Below are 11,278 nucleotides of genomic sequence, written 5' to 3' on the forward strand. Positions count from 1 at the left end.
ATCCAGGGAAGGTTATAAATAAAGGGGCAAATTCTACAGAAAGATCACTTCTTTTTTGCAATCTTTTTCTCCCTCTACCCTTGTTGCCCTGCCTAGTTCGATCTCCACCTCTTGGAGTGATGAAGAACTGTTCTTGATATTGTTTCTTGGTGAAGAAACAATTTGAAGTCATGCTCACACAACCCTGTACGATTCTTGCTGAAGAATCCCAGGTTCTTGCTGAAGAACCCTTCTTGCTGATCTTGCCTCAACATTCGCTGTGTCATTTTCAATGGAGGCGGATTTGGTAACCTATTTGGGTGTGAACTCTTACGTTGAGAGTTACTGCTATTCCGTATCAGGTATATCCCTACTTGCTTCCTTTTGGTTTCTGATTTGGTCTGGTTTGTTTCAAGAACGAACCTTGAAAAATGTAGTTTTTTCTAAATTGGGGAATAGGATTCCCGGATGGGAGAAAGAAACTTTTGAAATTTCGCCCAGCCACCCTACAAGGTTTGGCCATCCATATGATGGATCTCCCATCCCTTCAGTGGTATCAGAGTCAGGCTAAAGTCTTGAACCAAAATTAGACCAGATCTGGATTTGCGCAAATGGGCAGAAGGTGTTCTACTCGATTTGCACAATTTATAGTTTTATTGGGAATTGGTTCCCAGTTTTGGGCGTATGATCAGAAAGATAAATTATTTATTATTCTATTATATTTGTGGAATTGTTCTTTGGATGTTTCTTGAATTTTGGGCTGCACATGTAGTGGAGATCGAAATCTTTTTGGCACCAAGTCTTGTGCACCCTATTTATTTTATTTTATTTTATTTGGTCTGTAAATATTTTTTTTTATTTTAGACAAATTGTATATGATTTTATCTGATGTAATAATAGAAAAATTAGGATTTTTTATTTTTTTACATCCAAAGAATTGCTAGAACGTGCGAAGGAGAAGAAGACTTTTCGTAGATGCAAGATCTACTATCTATAATTTGCAGAAATCAATTCTACTTTCTACAATTAATTTGTTTCTTGCAGGTTTGCAGATTATCCAAGACTATCACATGACATCCCTCTGATTTCGTTTCTTGCTGATCTTGATTGTCTTGCTTAGTTTCTTTTATTTTTTAGATCATAATCTTGAATTGGATCTTGTGATGGACACTAGATCCCAGGCCGATTTGACCTAGATTAGGTCCAAACTAGTTGAACTGAATTTGTGGTTCAATAGGGTCTGTTCTCAGTCCCAAAAAATTCAATTTGGGCCAGAGGTTTGATGGCCCATTACAAGATGCAATTTGGCCCACCCAGTAAAACCCAATTTTGACAAATTAAAACTGCATTAGCCCATTTTCAGCATAATTGCTATATGGGCCGAACTGCCTTTTGCAGTTTAGCCCATATACCAAGATAATGTTATTAGACAATATTATGGGCTTTAATGGGCTGATATTGATTGAACTTGAATTAATTTAGGGTTTCACAGTTGATTTAATTGATTGGATCAATTATGTGTTTGTTTCATGCATGTGATGTATGATATGTGATGTGCTACGCACATATGTCATTAGCACTTGGCCCATGTTCATTCAATTAGTGGCTCTCTATGCATACCATGGCTGAATGCACATCATTTCTATAGTGTCCTTAAGATCATTGGATGATCTCCCTTCTTGATGGGCCCCACATCAGCTTCCTCCCCAAGAGGAACCCTAGCCGATTTAGGGCCCATCTAAATCTGACTTTAAGAAAGTCAGTGGAGCCACTTTGGTTTGACCTAAATAAGGATTAGGGCGTAACTACTTGTTCCCTCTAGCAAAATATAAGTGCACTTTGGTTTGCTGGTGAGTCTGTTCGATTGTTTCATAAGATGATAGAGGCGTCATATGTGGGAGGGGCCTATCCTAAAATGGAAGACTCTCTCACAATACCTTGGCGTTCACGAATATGATGGGTTAGCACTTATTGGACAAAAAGGTTTAACCTAAAATGGCAATGAACCTTGTTTAACTGAGGCCAGAGGGAAAACTCATAAGAAGAGTGGATATGATCCTTCATAGAAGGTGGTAAGGTTATGCAGTTGAAACAGTTGGCTTCATGCACTGTATATGATTTTCCACATTTCTAGAGACATACATCGCAGTCTTCGTCATTGAGAGAGGAGGGAAATCTCAGAGATGAATAAAGAGAAATGAAGCATAGATTAAAAGTCATTTCTATGTAATTAACATGAATCAATTTAGGTTGTGGACTAAAAATTTGTTTTGCCTTTATCAGAAATGGAAAATAGATAGTTCACCAAATTGTTGGATGACAACAAGCTTAAGGGCCCAAACTATGCTGACTGGTTCTATAACCTTATGCTGGTATTAATGTCCGAGAAAATGGATAAGGTTGCTAAAAACCCTGCTCCGGATCGTTCGAGTGATAGGACTTCTAAGGCCCGTAGGAAGGAATATCAAGAATGGAAAGAGAAGAAATCTCTTGCTTAGTGCTACATCATAGCCTCCCTCGACAATCCGATACAGAGATAGTTTGATTAAATCGAAGTGTTCAAGGATATCTTGGATAGTCTGAGGATGATGTATGAAGAGCAGAATTGTTCTACTCAACAGAAGATCCTAAAGCTGTTTATAACCGCTAAAATGACTAAGAGCCAAATGACTCATGACCATTGTCTAAAGATGATGGGTACATCAATGAACTAGAAGCTCTCGGGTCAAGGCTTGATCATGTCACCAAAGTTGATGCCATCCTAAACTCCTTGCTTCCCTCCTTTAATCAGTTTATCATGAACTATAACATGAATAAGCTAAATGTTAGCCTTTAGAAACTCAACAATATGTTGTAGAGGGCTGAAGAAGTGATTAAAAAGGACAAACAAATAGCCATGCTTATTGAAGGTGGCAATTCGGGTAAGAAAAAGAGGAGGGAATAGAAGAAGCCTAAGAAAAATGTTAGCAAGCCAAAAAGGCAAAAGAAGGACAAGACATCGGATGCCTGTCACTTTTGCAAGCAGACAGGCCACTAGAAGAGGAATTGTCCTCAATGCTTGGAGGCTAAGAAGCAAGGTAATTTTGAATATTTCATCATAGAGACCAATTTGTTGGTCACTTTTTCCTCCTGGTTTATTGATTCTAGGGCTTTTATTCAAGCGTGTAACTCACTATAGGGGTTCAAGACAAGCAAAAGGCTGAGTGACAGGGAAGTGACTCTCTACTAGGGAACTTTTACAACAGTTGCAGTTATAGCTAAAGGAAATGTAGAGTTAGTTTTCAAAGAAGGATTATTGTACTTAAAGATTATCTTTATGCACCAAACTTAAGAAGAAATTTGATTTCTATCTCAAAGTTATGTTTGGATGGTTATTCTATTTTATTTAGTAATGTGATTACTATCAAACAGAATAACAAATTCCTCACTTAGAGAGAACTCGAGAATGGTCTCTTTGTTCTCCATCCTTCTCTAGAAACAAACATAACCGAAACTACGTCAGAAATAATTCCCAATAAAAGAACCTGTGATACAGTAAATCTCATGTGCCTGTGGCATTACCGATTTGGCCACATTAATATAGATCATATCACAAGGTTGGTAAAGGATGGTCCTCTGGATTTTCTAACTGTAGAAGATCTTCCAACCTATAAACCTTGCCTTCAGGGTAAGATGATGAAGCGACCACTTACGAGTAAGCCTAAAAGATCTATAGGCACGCTTGACCTTATTCATACTAATGTATGTGGTCCCATGAATGTTAGGTGGTAGATATAATTATAATCCTAGCAAGTGCACTAATTATCAAGTAGTATAAAAATATCGTTCCCATGAGGATTTAACAAAATAAGTATTAAAACTACAGCCTTCCTTAATTATTTGGACAATCAAATTCTAGATTGAAGATAAAAACTAATGAAAAGCAAAAAAAAGGAAAACAAGAGCAGAAGTAACAATGCTGAAGTATGTAACGATTGGTTGAATTCACTATGGTTTTCGGTCAACCTAACTATTCCAATGAATATTAATGGATGAGATTATCCAAGATAATTTGTCACTCCCATAAGCTGAAGTCTTTCCAATTTTATTTAATATTCTCTCTCAAGATATATTAAAACTACTTTTATCAGGTAATCCCTCGATCTCTCGACTAGAGTTTTCAAAATAGAAGTGCATTAAGTCCAAGGAAAAACTATTATATTCAGATGAAGCATGTGTATATACCCCTATATACCATTCAATTCACACCATGAGTTATGTGGTCAACTATGTGAATTCCTCTATCGATTCATTCACATACACCTGATCAATTAAGAGATGGTCACTCCTAATAGCATTAAGCAAGATAATTCATAGACTATATGTAAATCATGATCTTGAATAAATTAGAATAAAAATATATTCATTGATATGATTTGGCTTTCTACAACCCTAACTACAGATAAATTAGTTCATACTAGCATAAATAAAATAAACAAGAGGAAAGAAAGAACTCATGGTTTCGCCCTTGGAGTTGAAATCTCCTCTTCTCCTTGCCGCCACCTTCTTCTTACAGTCTTCTTGCTTTCTTGACTGATTGCTCCTCTGCTTCTTGATACCTCTCTAGTCCACCCCCTACCCCTTTATATATCTTAAGAGGAGGGGGTCGTCTCCTACTATTTTTTGAAGTTAATCTCTTAAAAATAGAAAGTCCTAGTCTAATCCTACTCTTATCTCTTTATCTAATGGACTCAATCTCTTTATCTTTATGGGATTACATTATAAATTTATATCTGATAAGACTCTTCTCAGTTTCTTATTCTTGGATTCGTATTAGACCTCCTCTGCGAAATGGTCTACTGCCAGGATTTTCTGCAAGTTGGGCTTTAGCTACAGATTGGGCCTTCTTGCAAATTTTCTCCGACTTCGGGCCCGGATTTGACTTTGATGCAGGCCGAATCTGCAAAGTCCAAAACATGAAAGTTGTGGATTTTTCTCTTATCTATCCAGTGGGTCTTGAATCCGCTCAATTGGAGTTCGGATACGTGAGTTAGGCCCAGATTATTGAATGGTGCCAAAATTGTGAAAAATCATCCGATTTGCCTTTTTCTTTGCTCCTGATGCCTTCTTTCATGCCCTGAACCTTAATACAAGAAATATGAGTCGAATTAACTACTAATTAAATATGCAAGACAGAATATTTGGGGATAAAAATGTGATAAATTCTACTCTCATCAAATCCCCCCACACTTAAACTTTGTCCGTCCTCGAGAAAGACAAAACTAAAAAAAATAAAACAGGAACAAATTAACTATCCTACCGATTTTTAAACTCAACTCTCCTTCATCTTCCTCCACAAATATTCTAGGTTAACTATTGAAAACCGTTAAATCAACACAACTAAGTCATACACGACTCATTCTTCTGTCAATCCAATTCTTGCTTATCTCCTCTCTCTCTCTTTTTTTTTCTTTTTTTCTTTTTTTTTTCTCTTTTTTTTCTTCTTTTTTTTTTCTCTCTTTTTTCTCTTTGGTGGAAGTGAGTGCATTTTATGCTCCATCTCACTTTTAGGATTACTTGGTTAGTAGGTAAATTTTATGCTCCATCCTACTATTGAATTACTTGGTTGGTAGGTACATTTTATGCCCCATCCTACCAAAAATATTCACCCTATGTACTTAAATTGGAATTTAGGACTAGCTTAACTGGAAATGGCTTCAGATAGGTCGTATACTTCTTAATTGTACATCATTACTAAGTCCACAAGAATTTTCCCAGAATATTGTTTCAATTGATTCCAAAAGAATTGAGTCTTTTTTTTTCTTTTTGGTGAAAAACACAACCTAAATCAAATTCAAAACACAACCTAAATTCTAACCTAAATCCTAAATCCCCTCCCCCACACTTAAAACTTACATTGTCCCTAATGTGAGGTTAAATGCAAAGAAAGGGCAGAAAAACTAAACTAGAAATGTAAAAACAAAAAGAAAAAGGAAAAACAAATTTCCCTATCGTGAATTGGATCCTTTAACTCTTATCATTTCAGCTTTCGGTGTGTTCCCCTTCCATCCATCATGGTTGGGTTCAAATCTGGAATAGGGGCCTACAAAACAGATGGTAACGGTCTCTTATTAGAAATTGACAACATAATATAATGAGTATTACCTTGTCATTCTTGACCGTCCCCCAAATAGTTCAAAACTTCCTCATCCAAGTTATCTTTCAAAACTCTTTTGGGGTAGGGGAGAGGAAGTTGAATAGCATCTAAATTCAGTTTAGGTGTACTCCCTTCGATCTCCATTTGAGAATCGACTACCTCAACTTTTTGATCATTATCCTAGGTCTCACCAATTGTCTTCCCACTTCTTAGAGCTATGGCATTTACATGATCTCTTGGATTCTTCTCCATATTGCTGGGTAGCCATCCCTCCTTTCTTTTCGATAACAGATTCACAATCTGCCCCATTTGAACTTCTAAGTTTTTGATTGATGCTTCATGTTCTTGGAATTTTGCTTCAGTAGCATTGATGAACTTAGAAATCGTCTCTTCCAAATTACTCTTTTTTTCTTGTGGGGGCGGCTGTTGTTGGAATCCCATGGGTGCTTTTTACTGATTGTTGCTCCATGAAAAGTTTGGATGATTCCTCCACCCTAGGTTGTATGTGTTTGAGTAGGGATTGAAATTCGACCTACCAGCATGAGAGATTGATGAACTTACAATTTATCTATAATTTTTGAGGACTTTAGCATGGATTTTTATGCCGGTTTTATTAATTTTTGCCTTAATTTAGCTTAATGCTAAGAATAAGTTCAGGGATAATCAATCCAAGAAAAGGAAGGAAAAAGGCAAGAAAAGAAGGTTCAAAAAGACCAATTTCAGTCCAGCCCGGTCATGGAAGCAAGAGAGAGCACTTCGGCCCAAAAAGAGCAAGTGAATTCCTTGAGAAAACCCAAGAAAATAAAGCCTAGCTATGAAGAGAATTCGGCCCAGCAAGGAAGGCCCATTTTTAGCCCAAATAACAGCCTAGAGTGTAGCCCACATGAGCTCAAAAGCAAGCTAAGTTGTAGCCCAAATAGCAGCCCAAAGGGAGCTAGGGGCGGCAACTTCTAGGAGTTTCTTGAAGAGAAGGAGGGAGCACTCTAGAAGGTTCATGAGGGGTGTAATACACCCCATTCTAGAGGCTTCAAGAAGGGGCAAGAGCCCCCTTGAAAAACTATATAAGGAGGCCTCTAGGAGGGGAGAAAGTTGTTCAATTGCTTGAGAGGAAGGCTCTCCCACTCTTAGAGGTTCGGCCACCTTGAGAGAAGAGAAGAGAAGAAGGCTAGGCGCAAGGAAGAAGAAGAAGAAGGGCTGAAGGAAGTTCAAGACAAGCAAGCTAGAAGAAGAAGGTGAGTTCGAATTGAGAGTTTGTGATTCAAAGATCTTCTGTAATAAATCATTTGTAGTTTCATTCTCTTTTGATTTGAATTCAGTTTCTTAGTTATATGTTCTTTCTTCTTTCTCCTTGTTTCCATTCTTCCTTGATGTATTTCAGCTTGTAAAATTTCAGTTCAGCAATCTAATTCTTTTTGATTCATTCAAATGGTCATGCATTGTATTTGAAGTTTCTTGAATAAGGGTGTGATTGTAGATTAATTCGGCCAACTAACCTTCAAAACTCAGATCTGAATTCTCAGATCTGAGATTGCAAGATCTGAATTGCTTGAAAGAGAATTCAGATCTGCAATTTTCAGATTGGGCGAATTAATCTACAGCTTGGAATTCCTAGAGTGCTTGAGAGAGACTCTAGGAATTCAGATCTACTATTCAAGAACTGAATTGAGTGCAAGGTTAGAGATAACTTGCACAATTCAGTTGGTGATCAATTCAGATTTGAATTGATGCCTTAGAAGTGTTTGAAGAAATGCATGCATGGGGATTAGATTCTTGCTAGAGATAGAAGAACCGTCACTCATGCATAGGATGAACATGCACTTGAGAGAGGCTGTTCATGACCTTGGGGTTTCACCAAACCAAGGCTCAATCATGATTCATTCGAATGATCCAAATTGATAGATTGCTGAATTCTGAGATTGACATTTACTGCTTACTCTTCTAACCTGAATTGAAGGCAATTGGACCAATGATTTAGATAGATTTTAATTTAGGATTTCTTAGCTTTCATTAGAGTTTTGATTTATTTGTTGATCAGATAAGAAATGTTCAATTTAGTATTGGTAATTGTTTCCTAAATCCTCGTGGGAACGATACTTCACTCACTACTTTATTACTTGAACGGCTAGTGCACTTGCTAGTGTAACAATGAGCCACACATCAAGTTTTTGGCGCCGTTGCCGGGGATTTATAGAAGCAATATTAGGAAACATTTGCTAACTTTTTCATTTCAGCTTGGACTGCAACTGCTGTACTACTGTAGTTATGTTTCTTCTTTCTTAAGTAGATTACTTTCTTTTTTTTGGTTTCAGTTTCATTTTAATAAAGGCATATTTGATTTCTATTCAATCTTGATGTTGTTCCCTTCAAAAAGAAAAAATAAAATAAAATTCACATAAACATGAGTGTTGCAGATCTGAGTTGCATTCGGCACTCAGATCAGCAGATTTCAGATCTGCAGCACTCAGCCGAAAAGAGTTGCTTGTGTTTCAGATTTTATTATTCTTTTCTTTCATTACAAAAAGAAAAAAAAAACAAATGAAGAAAAAAGGGGGAGATCTTTTGAACAACCAGAGGAGCAATTGAGAATTCGGATCAGAACTCAGATCTGAGTTCAGATCTGAATTCTGCTATTGCAGATCTGCAACAGTTCAGATCTGAGTTCCTCTGAACTCAGACCTGAACTGATGAAATTTTGAGGGGAATTGGGTGTCATCACCACCCCAATTCACCCTAGGGCACTTCTGCTATTCCCCAAAAACAATTTGGTAGCAATAACTGAAGGTAAGGCAATTGAGAATTCAGATCCAAACTCAGACTTGAGTTCAGATCTGAATTCTACTGTTACAGATCTGCTCAGTTCAGATCTGAATTCCTCTGAACTCAGATCTGAACCGATGCAAGTTTGAGGTGAATTGGGTGCCATCACTACCCCAATCCACCCTAGGATACATCCAACCTGCCTCAAGGGTGAATGGATAGCAAGGAATGAGAGAAATTCAAATCTGAAATGCAGTTGATATGATGTGAGGACTGAACCGATACAGAGCATACTATGAATTCTGGGTGGACTGAATTCTTGGCTTTACCCACTTGTAACCGAGCTACATTAGCTAAGGAGGTGTATGTTTGGATTGAATAATTGTTATGCCTCAGATATTTAAGAAAAATTAGCACTTTCCAAGTATTTCTTTTAGCATTCAGATCTGTAGCAGGGCTGCTATAGTGCAACAGTTAGCAGACCTGATTTCAGATTTCTACAAAAGTTGTATGGGCCGAATAGCTTGCAATACCAAACATTGCAGACCCAATTTTCAGGTCTTAGCAAGTGTTTGATATGCATCAGCTATACAGGTTTGAGCTTCAATTGTAGAGTTTTTAACCCAAGCCTAACTCAGGACTGGTTTTAGTTTATTTCAGATCCTTTTAAATTTTTTTTTCAGATCAGATCTGATTTCAGCCCTAAAGCATCACAGAATTGATTTCAACCTTAATGGATGTATATTGTAGTGTATACCAATGAGTGTGTATGAGATATCCAGCTCAGATCTGAATTATTATTTATTAGTTTCTCTAGACTAACAATACCAAAGACTTGTAGATCTGAACTCAGATCTAAATTGGGTCTGAATTCAGATGTTGCAATCGATGGATGTAGATAAAGGAACCTTGAATAAGATGATTGGTTTAAATCTGCTTTTAGTATAATCGGCTTCATTTATTCATGATAGGATGTAGGTTTTGTATTCCAATACTTCACTTTACATTTTCAGTGTGATAGGATTAGTTATTTATTTTCTTTTGTGAATATTGGCATTTTTATTGCTTTGACTTTAACAGTTTATGACAAACAGACCTGAACTGGAAGAGATCCTTTACGACCCGGAGATTGAACGGACTCTCCGTGTCCGTTTGAGAGCTGCTAAGCAAGTCAGACAAGAAGCACAAGAAATGGCTGAACAAAGAACTATGATGGATTATGCCAAGCCTACCCTCACCGGGACTGTCTCCAGCATTATCAGGCCAACTATTGCTGCCAATAACTTCGAAATTAAACCGGCCATAATCCAAATGATACAAAATACGGTTCAGTTTTGTGGTATGGCCCATGAGGATCCGAATGCCCATATTGCTAACTTCTTGGAAATCTGTGACACCTTCAAACACAATGGGGTAAGTGATGATGCCATCCGGCTGAGGTTATTCCCATTTTCTTTGAAGGATAAAGCCAAAGCTTGGTTGAACTCATTACCGGCAGGATCTATAGCCACATGGGACGAAATGGCCAGCCGTTTTCTCTCTAAATATTTTCCCCCTTCTAAAACTGCTAAAATGAGGAATGACATCACTACTTTTTTCCAGCAAGAGGGGGAATCTTTATATGAGTCATGGGAACGATACAAGGAGCTGTTAAGGAGAGTTCCTCACCATGGCCTCCCCATTTGGCTGCAAGTGCAGACTTTCTATAATGGTCTTACTGACTCAAATAAGACCATATTAGATGCTGCAGCCGGAGGATCCATAAATAATAAAACTCCTGAGGTTGCCCATGCACTTATTGAGGAAATGGCAGCCAACAATTATCAATGGCATTCGGAAAGGACTCAAACTAGGAAGCAGCAAGGCTTGCATAATGTTGACACTTATACAGCACTAGCTGCACAAATAGGAGCACTCAGTAAAAAAATAGATGAAATGCAGATAGCTGCCATGCATGTGCAGCCTCTTAATTGTGAATTGTGTGGGGGAGGCCACATCAGTACAGACTGCCAAGTTGGCAATCAGTTCAGACCATCTACTGAACAAGTTGACTATGTCAGCAATTCGTCAAGACAGCAGGTTTACCAGAGTCACCATACTTTTCATCCAAGATGGAGGGGACATTCAAACCAGTCCTGGCCAAATCAGCATATTTCCAAGCCGTTCCACCAGACTTATCATCAGCCTGAACTGAAATCCAATTTGGAGGAACTGATGACAAAATTTATAGCAGGTGCAGAAACTAGGTTCCAGAACCAGGAAGCTTCAATCAAAAACCTGGAAAACCAAGTGGGGCAATTGGCACAATTAATCTCTTCCAGACTGCCGGGAACTCTTCCAAGCAACACTGAAGTGAATCCACGAGAGCAGGTGCAAGCTATTACCTTAAGAAGTGGAAAAGAGTTG

At 37.8% G+C, this 11,278-nt stretch overlaps 1 non-coding gene across 1 annotated transcript; it reads right to left on the bottom strand.

Moving 5' to 3' along the window:
* Positions 1-10,441: 10,441 nt before the first annotated feature.
* On the bottom strand, positions 10,442-10,548 carry LOC148849114 (small nucleolar RNA R71). Its single transcript, XR_016101536.1, has one exon. It is a non-coding gene; the product is annotated as a small nucleolar RNA R71 (small nucleolar RNA).
* Between the last annotated feature and the right edge of the window lie 730 nt (positions 10,549-11,278).

This window comes from Nelumbo lutea, chromosome 6 (genome assembly GCF_056320005.1).
Source record: "Nelumbo lutea isolate HS-2025 chromosome 6, American lotus-T2T, whole genome shotgun sequence".
NCBI lineage: Eukaryota > Viridiplantae > Streptophyta > Magnoliopsida > Proteales > Nelumbonaceae > Nelumbo > Nelumbo lutea.